Source organism: Ornithodoros turicata, chromosome 1 (assembly GCF_037126465.1).
Source record: "Ornithodoros turicata isolate Travis chromosome 1, ASM3712646v1, whole genome shotgun sequence".
Taxonomy (NCBI): Eukaryota; Metazoa; Arthropoda; class Arachnida; order Ixodida; family Argasidae; genus Ornithodoros; species Ornithodoros turicata.
In genome coordinates, this window is record NC_088201.1 from 229,844,881 (window position 1) to 229,858,712 (window position 13,832).

The following is a 13,832-nucleotide window of genomic DNA, read 5'->3' on the forward strand; positions in this document are numbered from 1 at the left end:
CTTAGATCACATTTCATGCGAAGAATGAGAATTTTTTTTCTTTTTCACACACACTAACACACGCAAACTATTTGAGAGCAACGCTCAAGTGCGCCATACGAGTCCCCCTTATAAAAAGAAATAGAAAATAAAATAATAAAAAAAGAAAGGTTCAAAGAGGAGTACCGTTCCGCGAGTTTGGCAGTTTGGATCGACCAAATCCAGACACCAACATTTGAAGGTCAAATACTGATATACGGCTGGCGACCGGCAAATTGTAGAGCATCCTCGCCTGGCGGACAACCATACAGGTGAGAACGGCAATATTTAATTATTGCACGTACAGATATAATGCAGCCATAAACTCAACCTGTAGATCGCAGAGAGAACTCTAACGAAGCCCGTGTTTCTGAAACGAATTGCCGTTTATCTTAAATGACACCGTTTCAACAAAGGAAAATTATGTGATTGAACATGTGGTGCAAGTAAACGTAGAAAAACGCTGAAGGTATAGACGGACCGCAGGTATACCTTAGGAGGTATAGCCTCCGGTTTTACGCTATACACAAGGTATAGACACGTGATGATGAGGTATAAATATGTTACGTTATCCCTGCTTCGTACCTCTTTTATACCCTTGTGCATGGTTGGAGGTATAAATCGGCACTTTGTACCTTTTCTATACCGTTTAAAGGTATATATCTAGAACAGAAGGTATAAAACAGCTTCAATTGCCCATTAATATATCTTCTTGGTACCTTTTCCCTAACAGTGTAACATTTTCAGTCAGACAGCTTTTTTCCTTGCCATGAAACGAGCGATACCCTTTGAAGATGTTCGGAATCGGGTGTTCCTTGATGCTGCGATGCTTATGTTCTCTGCATACTTTGTCTTGAACATGGAACACGCAACATGCACGCGTACTTCATTGGATTGGATTGGAAAAAGAAAGAAAAATATGGAGAGGTTAGTCCCGACCCAGTCAGAACTGGCTACTCCAAAACGCGTTTGTGAGTGAAAAAAAGAAAGAAAAAGGTTAGCTACGAAAAATAGAAGAACAAACAAACAAACAACCAAAAACAGGAAACAAGAAAGGGGTAGAGTGGGTGCAGCAGGATAAAGCATAAAGGAAAACGGGGGAAAGGAAAGGGGGAGACGTTCGACGCCGAGAAACACTCACTGCAGAATGTCAGATATAGTGCGAACACAATGTCACCGAAGTTTTCACAGAGTGTCAAGCAAGTCCGAGGCGGTAAGGAAGTCCACAAGAGCGCGCAATGCCGGCACCTGGTGTTGGGCAGGCCAGCAGCCTAGAACCTTCCCAACGGAGAAAGGGCGATTGCAGAGGCGGGCTAGTGCCGCCTCCAGGGAAAGACGAGGCTCTCTGTATCGAGGGCAGGCTTCTATAACATGCTCTGTGTCCTCCAATACCCCGCACTCGGAACAATTCGGTGTGGAAACCTTCCCAAGTTTAAAGAGGAGGCGGCCGGTATATGGCACATTGAGACGTAGCCGGTGAATGATGGAGGTAACGGCCCGGGGGAGCGCTGGGGGGCATTAAAAACTGCAGGTCTGGATCCACTTTGTGCAGCAGTGAATTAACTGGGACGCATCGACGCCAGTGTTCCTCGCTCAGACGTTTCACTACTGCGTTTGACTTCATTGGAGTTCATTATTGAAAGGTACGTTCAAGGATAAATGAATATAATAATTGTCCACTGATTGTATACGAACTAAGCGGCATTATCTCTAACAATGTCCTGCAAAGTCAGCGTTTGTGTTCCACTACTTATACGCGTGATACACTATTTCATTAACGATGACGAAAAGCCACATGTGTGAGCCATGACTAGCTGATGCCTCTCTAAAGAGTTCTGCACTGCGAGCGTAGTGAAAGTTCAAATCCTGCCACGATTTAAATCTGAATGAAATCGAATCCCACTTTACATCACATTTATGAAATCCATCGCCAAACCCAGAGGGCTCGCAACAAAAAAAAAAGAAGAAGAACGAGCTTGGAAGAACGAGCCAGCTAGCCAATCTAAATTCCAATATACCTCCACAGAAGTAGAATGCAGTCAAATTTTGAATCCTTTATTAGATGCATTACTCATTCTGAAGCTAAATTTGCTTTCAAAATGACATTGATATCTAAATTCATGGGTTTTTTTTTTCATAATTGGTTTAGATTTGATTTGCCGCATCCTTTAAAATAACCTCCAATATGTTTGGTCGGATGCACATCACTCATGTTGACTGGTGTAGATACAGCGAAGCCAGTGTACATCTCATTGCTTAGTCGCCCACTGAAACTGCAATTCATTAGCGGACGAACGTTTATCAGCTTTACATACGACATGTGCCCCTTACATGCTTCATGTTTCTTCCTGTAGACATACCATGATCCAGCCAGAGGACCGGGGCACAAAACAAGCCAGGAAGACACATTTAAGAAAGGCATTCAAAGTGATTGAGCTGTTGCGTCAAACGAAGTGAGCCTTCCAACAACCCCAACTTGTTAAATATATATTTTTATAAAGCACAGTTCCTGCACCGGTTGTGTTGGTGACAAGTAGTCTTAGCAGATAATGTTACATTGTGGATGTATTCACCGAATATGTTTTCAAGCCTAGAAGAGATGTATCATCATTCCACTGCACAATGGACCATCTCCATATTCGCGTCGCCCCTAGCGGCGGAATGTCGAACATCGTGTCTTTTCATCAGTCAACATGGTGACGCTTTTCAGACTGGCACGTTGCGTGGGAAAGTAGCAAGAGAAAAATGAAAGAAGAATGTGGAAAGAGTGAAAGCGCATTGTACTCATTACTACTAGAAAGAGTTGTCAAATGTAGACCTCAAACGTCCGCGTAACCTTGAAACCGATTATCTCCCATACGCTTACTCGGAAAAGGTCCATAGGGATGTTTTCCACTCAAAGATGGCGGACGCAAGGGCTGGGCATGCACAAACGCGATGTCAGAAATGATCCACTACGTCGTACCGCATATCAGTCAGAGGCTGCGATGCCCTTGTTCTATTTCTCTACACATCTTTGTTCCTGTGAACCACTCATATGCAGTCTCCGTTAGTACAATTGAGTATGGGTTGAATAGCGGTATCTCGTCATAAGTACCACTGTTGTACAAGGAATATGCGTCGTACAGGAGCTAGTGCAGACACCTGGAGCTGTAGGAAAAAGCTGGTACACTTTATTATAAAGGAGCAGTCACTAGTATAAAGACGGCGCACCTTAACATTTTATAACGGAACATGTGCGGTAGAGAAACAGTTCGCCGTAAACCGTAGGACGGACAATTCTCTGCAAGTACGCCATCCTTAAAATGTCCGCTTTTCTACGGCGCTTTCGTAACATCTTGCAACGGAGCATTTGTTTGTAAAAAAAATCGGTCCGTTGATCAGAAAACAGGCAAATGTATGGCAATATCATATCGAGTAAAATGGCCGTTTTTCTACAGTGAACGTTTTTAACAGTGGACACCACATGTATGTAAATTACTGGTTGCCTTTGAAGCAATCAAGATCAGGGTATGCACCCGATGACAGAGGCACTGCTTGCAGCTGCCAATGATTCATGTACTGCGATTTGTCTGCAAAGACTAACACTGCTATCTAACTGCTAACACTGTGTTTGCAACTCTAGTCAATGTTTACGCGGCATGTAATAGATATCACAAGAACACAACGACCTCCCCGAGCTATCCCAGGGTTGTCACTCAAGGATCGGAATGGTTTGCTTAAGAGACTGCATTACGCGGCTTGCCCTAACAGTCCCAATTATAATGTGCCTTCTATCTTCGGTCTCAATAAATTATCCTTGATCACTGATTCCAAAGTATTGTTTCTACATGCGACGCGGATGTATACGAGGGGCACACATGATTATCCGATAACTCTATTTTGCTGAATCGCCAATTTCTTATTATGAAATTAGTTTATTTCTAGTGTGTCTTCATGGTGTATGCAACGCAAACCTCTGGCGCACGTGTGAAACAAATTAAGAGGATTTATTTTATTGATGCCTACTAAGCTCGTTTCGCTAAAGTAAATTCACCCTGTGGAAAGAGCGTCTGGCTTGCAAAGGACGAAGGAAGTCTTGCGACGTTTGGAATTGGTATCTACATTTCGTTTCCTGCAGAAACGTATCCAGATGCGCGAAATGATCTGGATTCTGAACAGAAATGGGCAGCATACTTGATCGAAGAAATCCATTTGTTACATTTGCCTAGGGTTATAGTCGAAATGCTTACCTTACCGTCATTTCATGTAGTTGTTATTGTTGTTGCTTACCTGGATAAAAAAGAGTTTGGGTTTCCCAGCAAGGCTTCTACAAGCAGTATCGGAGAAACGATTACAGATGTATTGTACTTCAACCTGTGTTCCCTTCGTGCATGATATGGTGCCTTCGCACCCGTGACTCAAGAAGAAGCAGGCGAAACAATCTGAGTCAGTGTGGTCATGACGAGCATCTGAATTGGACGGAAAAGAATAGATTCAAACTGCTCTTGCCGTTACAAAAACGACAGTGAATCAGTGAAATTATGACTTACACTTATCGAGAAGCGCCGATATCTCTTCTGAACTGCGATCGTAGTACTGTTCAACATGAAAGTGAAGGCTCTCTCTGAAAACACGTTCGATCATCATGCTGTCCAGTTTGCTGCCATCTCGCTCAGACCCGTCATCGAAGTTCTGCAAACAAGCCAGAACACGATATTTAATAAGGTCACTGTGCAGAGGCGTCTAGCGACCAGTAAGTTGCCGAAACGAGCAGAAGATGCTACCTCTCACTGTAGGGAGACCACCTCGCCATTCCTTCAGTAACCCTGTGTCCCTGGTGGCGGGCTTTTGGTGACAAGCACGGGTACCATAGCCGTCTTAACTCTGACGCCCCCGGGGCTTTCCTAATGCTATCGATAATAATGCATACGCATTGGCAGCTCTACGTGTGCTCGTTACCAGTTACGAAGCTACACCGGGTTTGACATATATTGACACATGCTAGTAGTAGTCATTTTCACTTTGCATCTGACACATCATTCCATGCACATCAAATGGTTTTAAAGTGGCATGAGTAACTACTCTCTCTAAAAATATACACTGTGGTCCACCAACCACAGAAATTAGTAGTAAAAAAACGTAGGCCCCATGGAGACATGCGGCCCGGGGGGGGGGAGTATATAAGTTTAATAAACCGGAGGTGGCGTCCACGCAAGGAGAGGTCAGCCGCACCTATGTCTGCTTGCTACGCCCTGGTGGAGCAAAAAAAAGAAGTGAAAAACGGCCGGCTTCGTCGCAGTGGGGGCGAGTGCCCAGGGCCCTGGTTCCTGGTTTACAGCGTAACAATCAGCTGGGTGTCCTGTAGGTATTGCAGGAGAGCCCTTGTAACGGCTCCCTGCTGTTGCCGTGCGATGGGGCCGAGAAGCACGGCCAGTGAGAGCGAGCCATGTCCTAGGCGTTGGAGGCGATCCGCGAGGAGAGCGCGAGCTGCAGAGTACTCCAAGCAGGTTAGTAGGAGGTGCTCGACGTCCGCTACTGCGCCACAAGTAGAGCAGCTAGCTGAGTGACGCTTTCCGACCCTGCACAAGTATTACGGTGAATATGCGACGTTGAGTCGGAGCCGATGCAGCAGCGCTTCTTCTGTGCGGACGACCTGCTGGTATGGGGTGAATTGCATTGTCGGGTCACTGGACTGGATATACGCATTGGAGCGTACAGCGTCTTCGGCAGAGCGACGCATTTCGGAGGTACACCGCTCGCGGATTTTTATAAGGTAGGCGGACCATGTGAGCGGCATACTAGCTGGCGGGCCGAGGTCTTGGTGGGCACGCCTCGTGGTGGAGTCTGCTCGAGAGTTCCCATTGAGGCCTTTGTGGCTGGGAACCCATTGTAGCCGCGCACCATGGTCAGAGGCGCAAAGGGAGTCGCCTGTCGTGATGATAGCTGTTTGGAGGTCGCTGATGGTTTTGGTGGCGTGAGAATTCAGGATCTCCAGGGCTGGCTTGCTGTCGGTGAGGATCGTCCGCTCCGCAGGTGGGGAAGACGAGATGTGCTGAAGGGCCATATTGACTGCGAACAGCTCTGCTTCCGTTGACGACGTCTCGTTGGGGAGCTTGGACGCTTTCTCAAAATCTTCATGAGGCACATAAAAGGCTGCAGTTGCTCCACCAGGTGTCACAGACCCATCCGTATAGATGGTCTGCCTTCCATGGTGGAGCGAGGCTAGGTGCTAGGGCAAGTTGATGTGCTACAGCCGCTGGCGTGTCGCTTCTGTTCCGGAAGCCATGGATAAATGCACATATGGGAGGTTGGTCGAGAGCCCACGTTGGGGGAGCATACGATACGTGGGATGTGGGAGGTGGGACAACACCCTTCAGACGGCGCACTGCGCTACCAAAGGTAGACGCGGGGCTGCAGTGGCCGATGGTCCTGAGGTAGTGGAAAGGGTGCCGAGTCATTAGCCGCGTGTAAATGCGGAGGGTCTCTCTATCTCGCAGGGTGGTAACAAGTGGTTCTCTTCCCTCTGCAAGTTCCGAATAAGTTTCCGTTGTCTTGGCTGCGATACTGAATATTCAGGAGTTCCCGCTCGTGAGTCGTGCGCAGGCCATGCAGCACTAGGATGCTGTACCGCAGGAAGCCGAGCACGAGGGAGCTGTGAATTAGGCGAAGGTCGCTAAACGTAGGGCCCCAAGACGCTCCGGAGATGCCCCGTAGGACGTTCACTGATCTGCTCTGATCGATCAAGGGATTTTCTTTTCTGCCAATAACTTTTTCCACATATTGGTAACATATTTATTTCATTTCAATTGACCCAAAGTTAATTTCTTGAATTGAACCCCGAAATCAGGGAATGATAACGGACATATTTTCGTTGCCGTTTCCATTATCGTTATTGCTATATTTTCTTTCCGTTATCCGTTTCTGATACCAGCTTTTAATTTCGTTTTCGTTACTGTTTCCGGTAATAGAACGGCTGTTACAGAGCTGTGGGAGGACAGCCCGTCCGGCTCTGTCAGCACCCTGTTTTGCCCAATGTCACGCGTACACACTACACAAGTAATTTTACGTAGTTGGGATGTGCACATCTTGCAACATTTTTAAAGACGTGTAGAAACATGTCTTCAGTCAGTCTCCTTTCTTCAGTCTCCGTGAGTCCAGCAACCCAAGATGGGCGTAACCTTCATCCAATGTCGCATTCGTAGGTGGACACTCTCAGTAGTAAACAATACTGCCATAGCCACGGTGAAATGAAGTAAGTAAAAAACAAAAACAAAAAAATATGCTGTCATCCTCGTGCTTTGGTGGAGTAGAGTGCGTGGAGTTGTAGAGGAGGTGGTGTTCCTCTACATGAGTCCTGACCGGCGATGATGGAATGTCCCAGCGGGCAGATGGACGTGGCCTCACGCTAGGACGGTGCCGGTAGAACTGGCTGGCAAGCGCAGTGGCGCGCGCCAGCAGAGGCACGTCTTCATCGTCTTCCACGGGCCGCCACATCACTCCCCCCTCAGACGCGTGTTGTCGTGCGCTGTAGACGCGCGGTGTTGTCGCCAAGGAGATTGCGGGGAGGACCATCGTGAAGCACGGGGAGACCGGGAGTAAAACTCACTGTGGCCTCCGTGCGTGTCCCCGGTGGAACGTTGGTCCCGGAGCCTCTTGACCGCATCTGGACGAGCTGCCAGTGTCATGTATGGAAGCCTGGTGGGAAGGCGAGGCGGGCAGGGTTCTTAGACCGCTAGCGTAACGGATGCGGTGGTGCGGTCGACAGCAGCGTACCGCGACCCTTACAGGAGCCTGATGCTCGGGAAGGTGCCGCTGGTGGAAGCCCGAGGAGTGCCATCACGAAGCATGGCGACGACGTGGAGTGTGCGACCATGGCGACGTGAGCTTGGTAGATCTGTAAGGTGGGTAGAACCATGGTGTTGAGCGGCCGGGCGTTGCTATGAGTGGAGCCGCGGTGGATTGACGTCGTCGCCTAGCGCTTCCTCGGGAGAACGATGCACCGTACCTTCGGAGATGGCTTCAGAGGTGGACTTGCAGAAATTTCGGATGTATTGGGCCGAATTACGCCGATCATGGTGTTCATAGTTCGGGTCACCAAATGTAGAGGAGGTGGTGTTCCTCTACATGAGTCCTGACCGGCGATAATGGAATGTCCCAGCGGGCAGATGGACGTGGCCTCACGCTAGGACGGTGCCGGTAGAACTGGCTGGCAAGCGCAGTGGCGCGCGCCAGCAGAGGCACGTCTTCATCGTCTTCCACGGGCCGCCACATCGTCTATGTTGTGCAAGTCTCATGTCTTGATGTCATGTGGGTAGGTAATGTCACGAGTAGGTAAGCGGGTGATGCACCCTCGATATCCAATATTGCGCTTTGTTTCCATGCTGTCGTGTAGTATTTAGAGCATTACAGGGAATGGAGTCATCAAAATTTCAGAAATAAAATGAAAAGTCACTCAAATATCATCGCACATCAGTAATAGCCATTACCCGAATTCAATACCGGACGATAATTTTCGTTTCCGTTTCTGTTTCCGGTAATGGAGGACAGTGGTATGCGTTTCTGTTTCCTTTATTGTTACCATCTCCAATTTCGGTAATATACCGTGTCTGTTACCATTACCGTTACCCTTCCCTGCCCGAAATTTCCCACGGCAACCTAACAATCCTAACCCAAGGTAACCTAAGTGAAGGAAGGAAGTTACATTGCCACGCCACACGAGGGGGGAAATGGCTACAAGCCGTCGGGTTTTTCATAAAAGCTCTGATAGCTCTGATACCCGTACTCACCGCGCGTGTTTGTTCCGTGGGTAAGGCTTGTAAACTCCCCCCCTCATGTGGCATGCCAATGTAACCTCATTTTTTCGCAGCTTTGCGCTCAAACTACGAGCCGTCAAAAAAGAGGCGGAGCCAAGGGCTCATTTAGACGGATTTTGGGCGAGTTTATTTCGGCAATTGCTATTGCATTACGAGTGGGATTATGTGCTATACTAAGTAAAATGACCAGGGGTAACTCATTTCCGCAAAGAATACGTGAGGTTGCCTTGGGAAATTTCAGAGTTCAATTCGGGAAATTAACTTTCCGTCAATGAAATGAAGTAAAAAATGTCACCAATATGCGGCAAAACTTATTGGCAGAACAAAATTCCTTGACCGCATGTCTCTCCGGGGCTTACGTTTTTAACTATGAATTTCTATCCTGGTTGGCAGACCACCTTGTAGAAAATCTGATAGCCGCACAAAAATGTAGAAGACAATCAAGACAGTAACAAGTTCATTAGGGGATGATGGCTGGTGAGTTTCATCGCCGGGGGCGATAGTCTACCCCATTGCCGGTAGTGATCCGGGGAATGAAATAATGACAGCAGGTTGAAGAACAAAGAACATAAAAACAATGAAGATTTTCGTAATTTTTTTTTCGCTGTACAAGCTTTCGAGCAAGAGGCTGCACTTCGTCAGGTACAAAATTTTTGCTGCGTCGCCGTTGTACACGTAGATAGGATTTCAACAGAGAGGAGTCTAAATAACATACTACACAAATATAACTACAGGTTTTCCCGCTCATTTTAATATAGTGGTCACTCAATTTAATCCAAGCGCTACCCAATATAATGCAAGCCACACGTGTAAATGTATTGCGTGTTTATTCCGCCATAGAAATTTTCATGACTTAGCCTTTCATGTTTTTCAGCCTTGTCAGTATGATATTTCAAAACTGTTTTCGTGATATGCGCTATGAAGTGATTTGATGGGGCTACCCCTTCTTCAAACAGTGTCATACAGTGTTTCGTCACTACAGACGGTCATTATTACATTGTTGTTATAACTGTGGCATACCGTGTCGTCGAGAGACGTTTATTCCACAAACCAGACAGCTAAAAAAAATAACACAGTGTCTCGTCCATCACTATCACTTCGGCGGGCGTAGCCACACCGTTGTATTAACTGAGCTTCAAGGATACGCTAACAGCGCTATCACAGACAGCCATCATTACATTCCTTCCCCCTTTTAGGAAACAGCAACCGCCATTTATTCCTTCAATGCGCCCTACAAAAATCCACAAATAAACCAGAGCAAACCTGAAGAAATGCAGCACTGTACGAAAGTCTTGATTTTAATTTGTATATAGTAAACAGTTGATGCTCTTAAACGACGGTGCTCTTATGCTCGAAGACGGCTTCGTTATTTTTGATTCTGCGTCGCCGGAACCACATTGATTTTCTTCACGTTCTACAGTGCGCCCTACACTTAACAGCAACTACAGCAACACCATAATGCTACACACTATTGAGACTTTCGGCTCCGGACACAAGATGGATTCAAATGACTCGTTACTGAGTTACTCGTAGGTTAAACGGTCATGTGGATTCCTGATCGGTGTGCCGCGTCTTAGCGGTGAATTGTCAAACACCACTTTCATCATTGACTGCAAGATCAATCACACTTGGCTCGTCGCTCGGCTGACAACCATCAACTGGCCAGTTCGCAGGCTGTAAATGAGGCCCAATATTGGCGCGCAAGTGATCTGCACGGAAAACACGTTCGACTGCTCTTAACTTCACAGCGCACAGCACTGCGGGTATAGCACTTTGATCACAAGGCTGGGAACCCATTTTTTCACATTCATCACGTGCTGTGTTTATATACACTTTCTCCCCGTCCCAGAAGCGACGTACTGTGCCTCTAGTTTTGTTACGGAGTTCCTTGGTGTGCGATGCCGTTGTTTTCACCGTTACTTGAAGGAGCGGCTTTAGCACATTCGTGCGCAGACGTCGTCCTAAAGCAGTTCACACGCGTGGTGCTGCCCGTCAAGCTGTGTGGTGTCGCACGGTACGTCAACAAGAACTGGTCGATAGGATGCCGCATTGTTCTCTTTTACTCCTTGTGGCTATCTTCTCTCACAGACTTCAGCAGATATTCCTTTACTGACTGCACAAGACTTTCTGCTAATCCGTTTGACCGCGGATGGTATAATGGGGTGCAAGTGTGACGTACACCGCTTTTCCCCAAAAGTCCCAAAATTATTTTTAACACAGCGGTGGACCCTTGTCAGTGACCACCTCTAACGGCAGTTCATAACGCGCTAAAAGAGAAGGCTTGTCCGGGCAGCGTTTGTTGACGGCATCATTTCTACTTCCGCCCATCTTGTGTGAGCATCGAATTATGATTAACACATTAGATCCCTCGGTTTCCGCAAACCCCCAGTGGTACACATTTCCACTTACTGGCCGAGTGGGCCCATGGTTGCAATGGTGCTGCTGGCTTCACGTTTTGCGGACTTTTACATGGGCTACACTCTCTTATGTCTTCTAGGTCCCGATCAATTTTCGGCCACCGTACCAATGTCCGTGCCAACATTTCCATTCTGCTGGAACTAATGTGCTCTTCGTGCAGTAAAACTTCCATGTTAACGTGCAGTAAAACTTAGATGTTGCTGAAGTGCACAGCGTGCAACTACCTATGGAAAGATAATATTTTCGTATATGGAAAGATAATATTTTCGTACCTAAAAAAACTGAAACTCTTCCGGTAGCCTTTTTTCGGTTGCACATACTTGGCCAAATTTGCTGAGGAAATTGTCGAACTTTTTATAGCATGGCGTCGTTTGGCTTTTAGCGCTCAACTCCTTTTTCAGGAGCGGTCGTTCCGTTGTGGTTTTGGGTAGGCTTCCAAAAGAAAGTGACCATCCACTCGAACACCTGCTTCTTAGACACAGATTACTGGGTGGATGTCGACAGAGCTAGAAATAGGCAAGTTTCTCGTGCGCATTACAATTGGGTTTCGTTAGTTACTCTTTTATTTTCCTCCACGTTTGTCGAAATCTATTAGTCTGACCGGCACTGTACACTGCTGGCCAACCGTGTTCGTGGATATTGCATCGGCTGGTCTCCACGCATTTTCGATATGACGACAAAAACTGCACCGGTGCACACCCCTAGTTGCAACAGTCGGTCTACCTGAGATGGCTCGCTCTCCAAGAAAGAATAAAGGAGAACGCGATACTGCATGGTAATGGGTAAGCTGATAGTGGATGTTTGTCCGAAGTAAGTATCTAAGTATCTATCATGCTTCTGGTATAATCATCCACGGCTGTTGTGCTGTAATCGCAGTCGAGCAGAGGATGCAGCTTCGCGCCAGCGTCCGGTCAGATAAGCTGTGTACAAGAATGAATTCCGTGGCTGGTGTTCCTTCTGTTAATTTAAGTCTCGATTACGCAGGGGCTCCGATTTTTGGAAGGGTAAGGTGTCGAACCAATTTTACGAATTTGTGGTGGATCACCCCATTTGAGGCACTTTTCTCTCTTAGTAATGTCCTATGCTCGAATTGTTTTTCACGCTAGAACCACAGTCTTCGCTTTATCGATATAGAATTCTTCGGGAGAGCCACCACCTGTTGGGAGTATGACCCGTACTGACTCAAAACCGCAGCTTCTTAGAGAAAGCCGTCAAAATCAATCCAGAACGGTGTCGTTAAACGAGCCCCTACGAAATAATGATGAGCACAGATAACCCACATAGCACGCGCGAGGCCCTGTTCCGCACAACTTTAAGGAAAGCTCTCCACATCCGAAGGACGCCGAAGCGAAGCCGAAGACGGCGTGACGTAACACGGGCTACGGCACGTGACCAGTGACGTCCAACGGCACAGCTGAAACATGTATACGCGGCACGCGAGCCGACAAAAAAAGAAAAAAAAAAACGACACGGAGCACTTTCTACGTCACGCGGGGCTCGTGTCTCGCGCCCGCGGCTGCGTTTCTCCGGCTGTCTCATGTATATTTTACTGCGCAGTGACAATATGCCGAAGATGGGAAATATTTTGCATGGCGACTCCTTGTGGACAGCTTCACAGATGAAGCAGGGTTTGGAGACACATTAAATCTTCCATGCTCCTTTAATGCAAAAGCCTGAGTCTGTGCACACAGAGGGACGTAACGGACACATGCGACTCAAACCCGCAAAGTTGAATACACTTTGCTGGTTTCAGTCGTGTGTTCGTCTCGGCCCTCCGCATGTCGAAACTCATGCTGTTACATTCTGCAGTTCATCCACCAGCTAGCCTACGCCTACGCCATCTTGTCAGGTGTAGATAAGTCAGTTTTGTCAAACAGCCATAGCCAACTCGTGTCTCTGCAAAGTTCCTTCAGCTGTTCCCGTCGGGTTTGCCGCCTTACCGCAGTAATATTGAAATGGGCAGCCATCTCTCGGCGTCTATAAAACTTCCTCTTCTCAAGCACAGTAGTGCGTCCCGCACCAAAGGTTACCCATCATTTCACTCTGCCGTTTCTCATGGCATTTCCCACTCGTGAGAACATTGGCTAATTCGCAAGAAATCAGAGTTGCTTTTTCACTTCCTAACCAACTATCATCACTTGCACCCTTCTTGAAGCCCGAATAAGCGCCGCATTTCTTCCCATGCAACAAGCTTTGTTGAATCTTTAAAACAAATAATGTGTTTATCGTATACTCGTTCAATCTGTGTCCCATACATGGGCCAAACTGGTTGATGTCTTAAAGACACCTTACGTGGACATTCGAACAATGCAAAGAATAAGCTCAACACTTCTGTACTTTGCGAACACATACCATTCTGTTTTCATTTTCATCCTGCACTGTTGGAAAAATGGGTACCTTCTGTAAAGCTATAAATAGTTTATACCCTAGGTAGCGTCTAGAATTCGTACCTCTTGCATCCACACATGATCCCGCTACAAAGTATACCGGGTGTTTCAGTTAAATCCCCGGGCAAAATAATTGGCGAACGCGTACACCAATCGACGAACATTCTTTTTTACAAGTATCTGTCCGATGCCACCTCCAAGCTTTGGGACCTTC